The sequence below is a fragment of the Podarcis filfolensis genome (genome assembly GCF_964270895.1).
Source record: "Podarcis filfolensis genome assembly, chromosome: 17".
Lineage (NCBI taxonomy): Eukaryota > Metazoa > Chordata > Lepidosauria > Squamata > Lacertidae > Podarcis > Podarcis filfolensis.
Genome location: NC_139621.1, coordinates 185,314 through 200,056, shown reverse-complemented (window position 1 = coordinate 200,056; position 14,743 = coordinate 185,314). Strand labels below are relative to the sequence as shown.

General features: G+C 46.6%; 1 protein-coding gene across 1 annotated transcript in view; it reads right to left on the bottom strand.

The window, feature by feature from the left end:
- The window catches only part of LOC310752276 (lysozyme C-like), a 45,875-nt gene extending 31,346 nt beyond the window's left edge, over positions 1-14,529 (bottom strand). Inside the window, exon 1 of the mRNA XM_083592337.1 lies at positions 14,445-14,529. The gene's annotated coding sequence lies outside the window, so the exon portion shown is untranslated. The remainder of the gene's footprint in view (positions 1-14,444) is intronic.
- Between the last annotated feature and the right edge of the window lie 214 nt (positions 14,530-14,743).

Sequence of the window (14,743 nt, the reverse complement as noted above, 5' to 3'; positions counted from 1 at the left end):
CCCCAGAAAAAAAGCACTGTATATGTTCTGCCAAGGGCAGGATTATTTCTGGATCTGGAGCCAATAAGCACACCAGTGGATGAAGAATAAGCAATGCTTTATTTGCATAAGGTTAACAGATAGCAGCAGGCATACAAAACACAAATTATAGCATACCAGAGAGGAGTCACACACAATCTCCCCTTCAGCTGCCCGGAGCTCCAGGTAGAGCAGCGAGAGAGATCCCTGGCCGACAGTCTCACAGCATCTGGTACCTCCATTTGTGAAGAAGCTCACTGAGCCCCTTCAGCCTACAGCTTTAATAGACAACTTTGATTTGATTGATTGAACCTGGTTAGCAGGCATCACTCATGATCAGCCTGGGACACCAGGTGCGACTAATGCAGAGCAGCTGAGAGTCTCCAACCCAATTCACTGCAACTGGGTATCCTCCCGACTAGCCAATCAGCACTTAGAACACAGGGGACCCAGAAAACTCCTGACACAGGTGTGTGAAAAACAAATTATACTATCATGTTTTAGCAAACCTTAAACCACGGATGTAAAAGGGAAAGAGACATGTCATCTAACTCCTCGAATTTACAATGGTCTTCCGCATTTCCCCTACAGTATATGTGTGTGTGTATGCATGTGTGTGTGTATTTATTTATATATATATATATATATATATATATATATATATATATATATATATATATATATAAAATTGATATGTGTATGTGCGCGCATATACAGTCAAACCTCAGTTCCCAAACAGCTCCGTTTTAGAATGTTTCAGCTCCCAAATGCTGAAAACCTGGAAGTAAATGCTCCAGTTTTTGGAAGTCAAACTTCCAACACATATTCTGCTTGAGTGCAAGAAGCTCTTGCAGCCAATTGGAAGCCATGCTTTGGTTGTCTAATGTTTTGGAAGCCGAACAGGCTTCCAGAATGGGTTATGTTCGACAACCAAGGTTTGACTGTGTGTATGTGTATACATAAAATGGATATGTGGATATAAGTATGTGTATGTATATCTATATATATCTATATATCTATATCTATCTATCTATCTATGTATCTATCTATCTATCTATCTATCTATCTATCTATCTATCTATATGCATGGATATATGCATATAAATAAAATGGATTTATGGGTGTGTGTGTGTGTCCATAGATAGATAATTTATATAGATCAACCCTCTTGGGATGAAGGGCGCTCTATATACAATGTATAGAGTGGCATGACAGGCCGTTTGGAAAGCTCTGGTGTTAAAAAAAGATATATATAATATGATATACTGTATGTTCTATGGCGATGCCTCCTGCAGTCCACAAAATGAATAAATATTACCCTTGGGGTGGCATCTTGCTGGCTGTGCCTCAGCACAGGCTACTTCATCTATGTCACCAGCACCCACTCAGGTTGAGCTGAGCTGGTCAGCCCCACCCTGGCAGCAAACGGGTCCTACCACGTGAGTCCCTTTGTCAGGTGGGCAGGCAGGGACACACACATGTGTGTGCATTTCATGAAGGGGAAACAACCCATTATTATTACTATTACCATCATCATTTACTATTACCATCATCATTTACTAATTAATTATTTACAGAAATATTGGGGCAGATTATTATCATCATTTACCATTTATTATTTACAGAAATATGGGAGCCACCACCACTCTGTTGTCTCACCCATCTTTCAGCACTGATATTTCCTCCCTCTGACCCGGATTTGGCTTTCATCGGGTGGCCAATATGATGAGAATTATTGAATATTAATAATATTGGCTGACCCTATAATAGGCCTGTGCTCCGTGCTGCCAAGCGGGTTGGACCCTTGGCTCTAGCGCTACGTTTCCCCTCCAGCTGCATGGGTTGGCCAACTGCCTGAACATCTAGTCCCAGATGGAGAAGAAGAGGGAGCTTATCCGCAGCTGTGCCAGCAACTTCTTGTTCCCCGAGGAGGCCACTTTCAACAGGACCAAGGACTTCCAGGTGCCTTTATGTTCCTGTCCCGATCCATATAAAGGCAGAGGAGTGCTGCTGCTGCCAGGAATTTGACAACCATAGTGGTGGGTTTTGCCCCACCCTAACATCAGGGTTTGACATTCGCCAGGTGCATTTTGCCACAGGTGTGGGGCCAACTGCAACTGCATGGAGATCTCTGGGTGCCAGGTTGGCAATGGACATGTCCGTCTGGCTGGGCCCTCCAACTTCATTAAGCAGAAGAGCTTATTTCAAAAAATGTAGAATGATAGAGTTGGACGGGAGCATGGCGGTCATTAGTCCAACCCCCTACAAGCCATGAATCTCAATTCAAACATCCAGGACGGACGGCCATCAAAGCCCTGCTGTTCGACAGCAAGACAGCAAGAGCTGTTCGACAGTGGAATTTGCTGCCAAGGAGTGTGGTGGAGTCTCCTTCTTTGGAGGTCTTTAAGCAGAGGCTTGACAGCCATATGTCAGGAGTGCTCTGATGGTGTTTCCTGCTTGGCAGGGGGTTGGACTCGATGGCCCTTGTGGTCTCTTCCAACTCTATGATTCTATGATTCTATGAAAACCTTCCAAGGAAGGAGAAACTTCCTATTGCCTTGGTCTCTCCCCCCCCCCCCATTTTCTCCAAGGAGTCCATGGTTTGCCCCGCCTATTATTCCCTGCAACAACCCTGTGAGGTAGGCTCAGAGGATAACGCAGGTTGAAGGGATCCTTTGGCGATGGGTTTCTATCTGCCTTGCTCCCTCCTTCCAGATTGTCCTTGGGGCAGCTTCAGGAAGGATCCCCAAAGCAGCATAGCTCTGGATGACCTGCTCTTGTCTCCTGGTTGCATCCAACAAAGCGGTGAGGGTAAAAGGAGTAGAAATAAGGCTCTAGTTCTCTTTATAGCAGTTCTTTCTTCAATAATATTTTACATGTGTGTGTCTTGTGAACCGCCCTATGGGAATGGGAGAATGGGAAGGCACACTGAGGGTCATCCAACCCAATCTTTTTGGCTGGAACCCAAAACCCACAGATGAGGAGTCTCATGGGATAGAGCCATTCTCCCATATGTATTCCTTCCACCAGTCCCGGACATTGACACCTCCTTCCCTCTCCATCCAGGCCTGTTCTCTGCTCCCCCCCCCCCCAGCAAGCCACACCGGCACCTGCAAGGATGGCCAGTTTGCCTGCGCTGCATCAGCAGAGAGCAAATGTGCGACTTCGAGCCTGACTGCCATGACGGCACAGAGGAGAGCCAGTGTGGTGAGCATCTGCAGGGAATTTGAGCCTTCCACATGCCTTTGTTAACTTGTGGAACTGGCTGCCACAGGAGGCAGGAAAGTGTTTTCTCCTCGTGTATCTTGTCATGCCAGAAATGGGGTGGCCATGTTACACGGAAACCAAATTCCCTGCTGGGTCTGAGCCCACCCAGGGGCAGCAGCCTGTGCAGCACTAAAATCCAGCACCCTCTGCTTTGAGCATGTCCTGCTTTAGAACGTCACAGAATGATAGCATTGTAGAGCTGGAGGGCACACCCTGGGTCATCTACCCTGCAGATGGGTGCTGGGAGTCAAGGAACGGCTCCAGATCCCATCAGCCCTTGTCCTTTCCTAGGAGCCGGCCCCACCAGGTGGGCGGGGTGGGGTGGCACCTTGGAACAAGGTCTGCTTGACGACCACACTCTGGGCACACCGGAGGGTGAGTGGCGCCTTGCGGCAGGTTGGACTGGATGACCCCCGGGGTTTCCAATCCAGAAGAAGATCCAACTGGAACACATCTCTTCCCTTCCCCATGGCACTACATGGTTGCCGACACCAGCACTGGCTCTCTGGTGGCAGGTCAAGCAGCGGCACTGCGAATGGGGATATACCCGCTGCTTGGGGGCACCCACTGCATCGGCTTCTGGTACTACCTGAGCTCAGGGTGGGCTGGACGGCCCACAGAGTTCCCTCTTGCCTCCAAGCTAGAGGACCCCAGTGAAACGATGCCCTGCTTTCCCTCACCAGGCTCTCTGCATGTTTGCGTGGAGAAAGAGGGTGAGTGGCAGGCTGAGATGCCGGCGGCAGGTTCGAGGGAGGGCGGGAGCTGGCACTACAGGAATTTCACTGCGGAGGTCAGTGGCGAGTGTTGGGTGAGCATCAGGGTTCAGGCAACAGTACCGGGTTGCCGACACACATAGTTTCCCACATCGGAAAGATGTACGCCATCCTCTTGGTAGAGGGCCACTTTGCTGAACTGGATGTTGGGGTGGTCAATGACCCAACCCGCCAGAGCTGCCACTCTACACTCCACCAAATGTACCAAAAGCTTCCTGGGCTTTGTTTATCGCAAGAGGGCACTGACAGTCCCTCCATACATGCCTCGCCAGCAGTGGTGACCAAATTAGGGTTGAATCTGGCAATGAGGCAATCAGTTCATTGAAATCATTGTAAATGTCCCACATCAAGTCCACGCCTTTCCGATAGGCCAAGTCATTTTCCCCCAGCTGAATAACCAGAGCATGAGGGGACCTTCCAAAGTGGCTGTGGCTTTCACTGCAGGCATAAATTCCGCCCAGGGCACCCCCTTCTGTGCGATTCAGGAAACTTTATTTTTTAGTAGAAGATCCAGCCTGCACCCCAGGCCACAGATGATGGCATGGTTACTAGCCCAGTGGACAATGCTGTGGTCTGTAATCCAAATGTGCACCATAACGTCTCCTGAAAGCAAAAGAAGGTAACAAAGCCAGGTCAGATATACCATGAACAATCACGAGGTCTTACGAATATATCCCTTAAAAGTATCAGACTTCCACCGCCCCAAGTCCTTCATCCATTCAGCTGAGAGTCCCAAATGCATTGCTGTGCTGGTGGCCCCAATCCGAAAGGAGTTGGCCGCGAATTCAGCTGGGGGAAAACCACAGGCAGCAATCGCCCTTCGCATGAACTGATGCCGTGCAAGGCGGGAGCCATCCAAATGTATGAGGAATGGGCCTGAAACGGTTGGTCTCACGTACATGAAATGTCTAGTACTCTTTACTGGGCATGGCCCATTGTGACTAGTTGCTTGGAGCCGAATAAGGGCCCCCTTTCCCTGCTGATCAGTTTTGGAACATCAGACATGCAGGACTACATTGGATCTGGACAAGGTCAGGTCTCTCAAACTTCCCCGAGCAGCGGAATCTTGTTGGCCCTCACAAACCACTTCGCCAATGCACAGAGCACCAAAGGAGGCGATGGTGTAGCCGTATTAGACTTTACTGGTTGCTGGGCTCTGCGTTGCTCCCGGACGGGAGGAAGGAAGTCAAATGACACCGAGAGTTGGTTCAGTGAAAGAGTTATTTTATTCTCTCCAGATAACAGAAGGCACTTGCGTGGTCAGTCCACAGCAAGTCCAAAGAAATGAGAAATTTCATGCAGTATATATATCCTCCAGGCACCCTCTCCCTCCTTCCCCAGGAATCCAACCACATCAGCCTATACACGCAGGTTGACATCACATATGTTCTTAACCATAAAAGGATATTCCTTCCTGTACTTCTGACCATAAAAGGGTATTCCTATTCCTACTCTTATCTTGGAGCAAGAGATCACCAACTCCAAGAACACACTCTGGCGCTGTTCCCGGACTAGGTCTGTGCGTCAGGACGTAAGATAAGACCTAGACATGTCATCCCTACTCCACTAGAACAGCCAAGGTCATCCTTGCCATCACAAACTGATAAAGGAGAGGGCTCTGAGCACTTGTTTATACAGCTGGGTTTTCGCTCAAGAGCTCAAGTTAAAGCATTCTAGAAATGCTCCCTTGGAAAAGGAAAAAAGTGGATTTTGGGTCCCTGCACAGAAACCCATTCCTTCTTTTTTTAAAAAAAATTATTTATAAAATTTTTCAAATATAACAATAAAGGAAAAAATTCCATCCAAAATTTACATCCAATTCTAATCTTTCTACTTTCAGACTTCCCTCAGTCTATCTGGAAATTTTCCATATTATCACAATTATTCACATTTCTTCCATCTATATTGGGTTTTTTTTTACCATATTAATCTTAACAATTATTATAAAACAATATTTCTTTCCATTATTATCACAGAGCTTCTTGAAAACCTACAAATGTTAATTGTTCTTCACATATACCGTATTTTTCGCTCGATAACACGCACCTGACCATAACACGCACATAGTTTTTAGAGGAGGAAAACAAGAAAAAAAAATTCTGAATGAAACAGTGGATGTATCATTTTTGTGCTTCATGCTGCGGCCACAGACATGTGATTTGACGGTGAGTTTGGGGTAGCCCAATGCAAAGATCCTGAGGATCCATGTGGATCCATGCTTTGTAACCACGTTTTTGCACCATTGCAGCCCCAGGCAACAGTGGGTGCGTGATTTTTTTGGTGCAGGCTGTAGCCATGGACATGCTATGTGATCTGAGGGTGAATTTGGGGTGACCCAATGCAAAGATCCTGAGGATCCATGTGGATCCATGCTTTGTAACCACGTTTTTGCACCATTGCAGCCCCAGGAAACAGTGGGTGCATGATTTTTTTGGTGCAGGCTGTAGCCATGGACATGCTATGTGATCTGATGGTGAATTTGGGGTGACCCAATGCAAAGATCCTGAGGATCCATGTGGATCCGTGCTTTGTAACCATGTTTTTGCAGCATTGCAGCCCTGTTTTTGCATCAGATCATTGCTATGTGATCTGATGGTGAATTTGGGGTGACTCAATGCAAAGATCCTGAGGATCCATGTGGATCCGTGATTGGAACCACGTTTTAAGTAGGGAGGGAAGGAAAAACATAGAAGCGACAAGGAGAGGGGTGTGCAGAGAAGCAGCTGGCTAAGAATGCAGGAGAGGGGTTTTACCGGAGGGAGGAAAGGAAGGCAAAAGTCCCCCCCCCCACAAGCCAACCAGCTCTCTCTCTCCCCCCCCCCCAACCTGCATGTTGCCTTCGAGTCCCAGACGCACGGAGAGGAATCTGTTTTCCACTCTGCTTGCCTGGAGGGGAGGGGTTTTCTCTGCTCTTTGTTCCGTCTGAGCAAACACAGTAAGGAAACAGAAGCGGGTGGGCAGTAAGACCCTGAGGCAGAATGCAGGAAAGCCGCAGCTTCCTCTTTCCTCCCTTCTCCGGACGATTTGATATTTGCCTGCTTTTTGCCTTCACTCACGCTTCTCAGCTCCAGGGACCACACATTCGCTCTATAACACGCACAGACATTTCCCCTTACTTTTTAGGAGAAAAAATCTGCGTGTAATAGAGGGAAAAATACGGTATTTTTAATATACTCTGTAAATTTATTCCAGTCCGGTTCCGAATTCTCCCCGTTAGTTTATCTAATTCTGCGTACGCAGAAACCCATTCCTTCAATGGAGTATGCAGCCGAAAAATAACCGGGCCTTGTACTTGGACCAACAGATACTTCTTAACTTTTATTTTTGTCGTTGTTGTTATTTGGATTTGGCATAGAATGTCATAAGTTATGGGCCTTCTACCATCACTGCTGGGAGGCTGCAGCCTGCGCCAGCCCCCCAGTGCCCTTCACACTAAGAAATCCGCACAAGGGTCTATGGAGTAAATAGCCTTACAGAAGGAGATTGCAGCTGACTGGATGTTTAAGAGTCTTTGCTGCGTGACCCAGCTCCCTCAAATGTACCAAGTATTGCAGAACTTCAGCCTTGGTAGGGGGTGTGTCAAGCCTAGCATTTTTTAATTTGCCAACGAAGCCTTTTTATAATGTCTAAGCATGGATGGGACTACTGAAGCCAATACTCCCTTCAGGACATCATGTTCCAAAGGTGCTCCAGGAATGGCTGTGGCAATTGCTGCGCCTCTGGTGCTAATGAGCGGAAACAGTCCATCTGAAAACGAGACTGAGTATGCGTGATGTCATTGTTAACCCTAGGTATAAATTTGGCAGAGAAATAGGTGATTAATTCTAAGCACAAAAGGACAAAGCACCGGAGCACGTTTGCCACCCTAGGAGAGTGTGATGATTGCTTAGACAGGACACTGACAACCGCTTGATTATCAGTCCAGAAGCATACCTGGTGATTCCCGAACTCATCAGCCCACAAGTGCACCGGAACTACGATAGAAAAATTCTAAGAAGGTGAGGTCACGCATGATAGGTTTTCCTTGCCAGCTGGTAGGCCAACGCTGAGCACACCAGCATCCCCTAAAGTAGACACCAAACCCCAGGGAACCAAATGCATCAGACTGTACCTGAAAGTCTGAACGCAGCATCAAATTGTCCTGCCACAAAGAATTCCCCTGTACTTATCCAGGAACTTGAGAGGCGCACTCTGTGTTGAGGAGCATGCAGTCCCGCTGACAGCTTAGCCAATCGCCCACAAAAGGGACAGCCAGGGGGCACTACCCGGCATGCAAAGTTGAGGTGACCCAAGAGTGATCGACTCTGCCTAAGGGTGACCTTCTTGAGAGGAAGAAGTTACAGAATTAATTCCTTAAGTGCTGCTAGCTTCTCCCTTGGTAGGCTGATGTCCGTGTGATTGTGTCCAATTCAATACCCAAAATAGGTTATGGTCGAAACTGGACCCTCTGTTTTGTCTGCCACCAAAGGTACCCCAAGCTCCTCAGCCAGGGAGGTGAAAGCCTCTAAAGAGAAGCGCAATCAGGGCTATTACTAGTGATGAGAGAAAAGTTATCGAGGTAATAGGTCACGCTTTCAGAACCAGTTCTAAAGCAAAGGGCCCAGTCTAAAATTGTACTAAATGACTCAAAAGCTGCACAAGCTACTGAGCACCCTATCGGCATAAATTTGTCTATGAATAAGCCCTAAACCTAAAACCTAGCCACAGAAAGTCCTCTGGGTGAATTGGCAGGAGGCGGAAGGCTGACTCAATGACACACTTAGCCAAGAGCGCCCCCCTGCTGAACCTGCGAATAAGCTTTATAGCCTGATCAAAGGAGACATATTTCACAGAACAAGGCTCCTGTGGTATTGCATCATTGACTCAGCCACCTCTAGGGTAGGATGGGTTGTGGATCATACGATACTCTCCTGGAGTCTTTTTAGGGACGATGCCTAAAGGTGAAATGTGTAAACCCACTATAGGCGGCTCCCTGAAGGGGCCAGCCACACTCCCAGCCAGAATTTATTTGTTTATTTTCTTTTTGCAATAGCTAGCATTTCCCTAGCTGGTTTGTTTGTTTGTTTGGTTTAGGGGGTCCCCTGAGTTAGGAGGGATCTAAGAGGTGAGAGCTTAACAGAAGAGAACACCAAAACCATGGGCCAAATTAATACCGGTTTGCGGCTGCTCTTGGGCGGGTCTGTGAGCATTTCAAGACCCCTGGTGGAAATGCCCCCTACTGCCCAGAAAGGGCTGTTTACCTTTAAAACATGAGGACGCCGGGTAGTTACCTAGGCACTTTTCACATTCATGCACATACTTACAATTTGGCCCCTGGCACACACCCAGCAAACCTCACGGTGAGGGACTCGCTTAGCTTCGAATTTCCAAACTTAGAGGGATCTGGCTGCTTCTTTTCCACATAGGGACCCACGTGCTCCATCCAGTAATTCTGGTCACTCAGGTCCCAGCAGGTGGTGGGCAGCAGGGAAGCATTTCTGAATTGTCCTCGGAATCAGAAGGCTTACTTCTCTTGCTCTTCTTGGCCGAATGCTTCTTCTTAGACTTCTTTCTCCCTTGCCCATCATTGGAGACCAGTGCTGTTCTGCAGCCGCTGACACTTCCTGTTGCCCCTGCATCTCTTCCTCCGATGATGTTTCGGAGCCCCCTTCCGTGGTAAAGGCTGAGGTGAATCCTGTAGAATACTGGGAAAGTCTGGGGGAGGCAGAAAGGTTATAATTGGTGGGTTTCTGGATGAAACATCAGCTCTGGATCCATTCCAGTCCGGCTTCCGCGCTGGTCATGGGACCGAGACGGCTCTGGTCGCCCTAACAGATGATCTCCACAGGCAGCTGGATTGAGGCGGGTCGGGGCTGCTGATTCTTCTAGACCTGTCAGCAGCCTTCAACATGGTTGATCATGAACTCCTGGACCACCACCTTGCCGATGTGGGGATCCAGGGCACAGTCCTTCAATGGCTGTGCTTGTTTCTCTCTGGTCGAGAACAGAGGGTGGCGCATGGGGGGGGGGGGGAATTGTCATCGCGCCACTCCTTGGTGTGTGGAATGCCTCATGGTGTGATACTCTCCCCAATGCTTTTCAACATCTTTATGCGCCCCCTCGCCCAGCTTGTCTGGAGTTTTGGGTTGGGCTGCCATCAGTATGCTGATGACACCCAACTCTATCTGTTGATGGATGGCCATCCTGACTTGGCCCCAGACACACTGATCAGATGTTTGGAAGCTGTGGCTGGATGGTTACGTGGGAGCCAGTTGAAGTTAAATCCTTCGAAGACAGAGGTCCTTTGGCTGGGAAGGGATGATATGGGATTGGGGGGGGCAACTCCCATCTCTTGCGGGGGTACAATTAGTGCCAGCACCCCGTCCGTTAAGAGTTTGGGTGTAATCTTCGACACCTCCCTTTCCATGGAGGCGCAGATTGCATAACAAAGGCGGCATTTTTTCATCTCCGGCAAGCTAAGCAGTTGGCTCCTTACCTCTCTCGCCCTGACCTAGCCACTGTGATCCACACAACGGTCACCTCCAGACTGGATTATTGTAACTCACTCTACGTGGGGCTGCCCTTGAAGACTGACCCAGAAACTCCAGCGGGTACAGAATGCCGCGGCAAGACTCCTTACGGAGTCCTTGCTGCGAGATCACATTCACGCGGTGCTATACCAGCTGCACTGGCTCCCGGTGGGGTACAGGATCAGGTTTAAGCTGCTGGTTTTAACCTTTAAAGCCCTATACGGCCTAGGACCCGGCCTAGGACCCTCGTACCTACGGGACCGCCTCTCCTGGTATGTCCCACAGAGGAACTTACGGTCTTCAAACAAAAACATCCTGAAGGTCCCAGGCCACAGAGAGATTAGCTGGCCTCAACTAGAGCCAGGGTTTTTTTGGCTGTGGCTCCAATCTGGTGGAACGTGCTGTTACAAGAGACTAGGGCCCTGTGGGACTTGACATCTTTCCGCAGGGCCTGCCAAACAGAGCTGTTCCACCAGGCCTTTGGTCAGGGAACAGCCTGACTCCCTCCTTTGGCAATCTTCACAGAACTTTAGCCTAATGGTTGCCATCAATTTGATTTGAATTAATTTTATAATGGAATGACTTTAGAATGTTGTACTATTTTATTGTTGTTAGCCGCCCTGAGCCCGGCTTCAGCTGGGGAGGGCGGGATATAAATAAATTTCATTATTATTATTATTGGAAGCATGAACCCTACCACCTGAGGATCTGGCATTGGAAGCCTGGGGACGCGTAGACTGTGATCGCGTGTGAGGACGCATAGATGGATTGCTACCTGAATGTGGAACACTAAATAAGGAGGCCGAAGTGCAAGGGAGCTCCTCATTGTTGGGCACAGTAACGGGTATGAAATCAGGAGTACTCACTATCTGGGAAGAGGACGCAGTGACCATGGGCCTGAATTGTTGGTAAAAGGTTTCAAAGCAGAAAAAACTGCGACAAAGCCTGTGGGTTGCAGGGCACAGGAGGCTACCCTGACCCATCCTGGATACAGGACCCACTTATATTGGGGAGTTCTTGGGGAGGAACAGAAGATCGCACCTGCTGGGTCCTCTTGGAAGCCGTTATATCGGCTGCAACAGTAACCCTTGTACTCCAAACTTTAATTGTGCAAATTGGCCAAGCAGACTGTGCACTGTTTAGACCCACAAGCCTGAGTCTTTCCCTTTTAAAATTACGCCTTTATTACAAGAGGACACTTTAGCCCAGCCGGCTTAGTTCAGTATTGATTAAACTGACCACACTTCGAAAGAAATCAGATTCAAAAATCAATAATCCCCAATGGCCAATGAAACTAGGTTAAGACCAGGTGCGCAGGTTAAAGGCTGCAGGCCTTCACCTTCCCTTCCCAAACCAATCCCCCCTTTCTTTCTTTCTTTCTTTCTATTCTTGCTTTTGTTTTTTTGTTTTGTTTGTTTTTTAAGAATACACTATAGACCAGCAAGCCTAGTTCAGCACCGTTTACACTGCTTATAGGCAAAATATAGGTAAGAATTCATAGGCAACAACTAGTAAATACAATAGCCAATGAAATTAGGTTAATTAGATTGCGAACGGAAGAACAATTTGTTTATTATTTGCGTATTTTAAAAGGGTCATCTAGTCCCGCCCCCTGCAAGGCAGGAATCTTTTGCCCAATATGGGGCTCGAACCACAACTCTGAGATTAAGAGCCTCATGCTCTATGAAGAAGTGAAAGAGTATGTTAATGATTGGTTACATTATTATCAGGTCAATGAAATGTTTAAACAAGACTTTAAAGAAAAAGGTTTTTATGAAAAAGAATCAAAGTTTCAACAAGAGATATTGAATAATGATTTAAAAATTTTGTCCAAAATGTACAAATTGCTGCTTGAATGGCACTTGAAAGATGAGGAGGTTAAGTCGGTTATGATTCATTGGGCCAAAGATTTTGGGTATAATATACAGCTGAGTGATTGGGTAAAATTATGGAAAGAAGGTTTAAAATTTACTGCATGCAATGCCTTAAAAGAAAATGTGATGAAAATTATGTATAGATGGTATATTACACCAGTGATGTTAGCAAAAATGTATAAAGTCAGTAATAAATGTTGGAAATGTAAGGAAAAAGAGGGAACATTTTATCACATGTGGTGGGAATGTAAAAAGGTGAAATGCTTCTAGGAGATGATATATAATGAGTTGAAAAAAATGTTGAAATATACATTTATAAAGAAACCAGAAGCATTTCTCTTGGGTATTGTTGTAAACGATATAAATAGAAAGGAATGTAAGCTTTTTCTATATGCAGTAACAGCAGCAAGAATACTATTGGCCCAAAAATGGAAGAAAGAATTACCAACGATGGAAGAATCGTTAATGGACTATGCGGAACTTGATAAACTAACGGGAAGGATCCGAAACTGGCGGGACCAGAAGTTTACCGAGGACTGGAGTAAATTTACGGATTATTTGAAAAGTATCTGTGACAACCAGACGACGTTTGTAGGTTTGCAAGTTTTGTGAGGAATAATATTAGAAATATTGCAAAAATGGAGGAGACGTGATATGTTAAGAGATGTAAAGGCAATATTAAGTTAGGAAATGCGTAAGAAGTGATTAAGATGGAGGATTATCAGAGGTGCTGATGGAAGTCCAATAAGAATGTATTTGTGATAAATTGTGTGGTATGTTTTATAATTTTGTATGTTAAAAACCAATAAAAATATTTATTTAAAAAAAGAGCCTCATGCTCTACTGACTGAGCTAACCCAGCTGCTTTATAAACAACAAGTTTATAAACAACTCAATATTGAACAGAGTTGTATTACCTTTCCCCCCAAAAGGGGACGTGAAAGATACTAAAACAAACACCAGCCTTTATGAACAAATAACTCCAAATCACTTATTCAAGTAAACTGTGCCAGGCGTAAGGCAATAAAATTGCAATGATAGAATTAAATTTTATTATTATTACTATTATTGCTAAATTTATTTTATTTTTATGCTATGCAGTCAGCTGCGTTCGTTTCTCCCTATTAACTTTAATGAAAAGCACTGTAGTATATATATATATATATATATCATTTTAATATATATATATTATCTATTTATTATTTTTAGCCCCACAATCAGCCCCAGAAAACCCACGCGTGCTATCAATTTGTGCCACAACCACCAACTACCCAAGCATTCAGAACCAACAATGTATCACTTTAGTAGCAACAAGCTGAAGGCAAGCCGCAGTGTAACGATAGGGACTGCAGGCTAAGAAACGTGATGCAATTAAATACCGATGTAGCTAGCTATGTCACAATATAAAGCTACTAGCACGGAGAAACTAAGCTAGGTTATAAACAATATAGCCCACAGGAGGTAAGTAAAGGTGATGGTCAGATAAATTCAAGTTCCCAGAGGGCTCGCATGCAACGGAGCTTAATAAAAAGCCCCAAAATGCATCGGACATGAAAAAAGGGGCCAGCCTTGCAAGAAACTGCCTATCCTAAAATGGCTGCCCGTGCTGGACCACGTGGTGAAAACAAAATGGTGACGGCCAGGGAGCCGTAACCCTGACAACAATAAACAACCAGCAGCACGAGAGCCATGGGGGGGGGAGGGGGATTCGGCTGAAACCTGATCAACGGGCTGGTAATGCAGTCCCCAGAACAATCCCTTTTTCCTGCTTGCCTCACTCTCCCCCCAATCAAGAATAATGTACACACAAAGCAACCCAGTGCTCCCTGACCTTGTTCTACAGTGACCAATTTAAAAGCTCCACGTGCTGCGCTGCCCCTAGCAACAGCAAACAGGCTTTTGCCCTTGGGCGACCCAGCCACCAATAGTTTAAACTGCTAAAGCAAATTACTCCCCAACTAGTTCTGCAGTCCCTCCTGGTCAGCCCCACACCAACTCCAAACCTTAGGAAGCGGCGGCTCCAAAGCACTCAGGGTGAAATGAGGGGAGGGCTCCAAAGCCGGGGAAAGAGACTTGCAGCAGAGGCTGCCGGACAAAGCGCTACTCACAGGAAAATAAAGGGCTCCTGCTGGCAAACAGCAGCTCTTAAGGGGGAAAGCAGCAGCCGGAAAAGGCAGGCGGCAGCAGGCACAGCAACTAAAAGGAAAGGGGAAGATTAAAGCAAAAGAACAAGCAGGCGCACGTGCTCCAGAGCAGGCGACGCGGAGATAAGATCTCCGACAAACTGGAGCAGCTGGAAGCG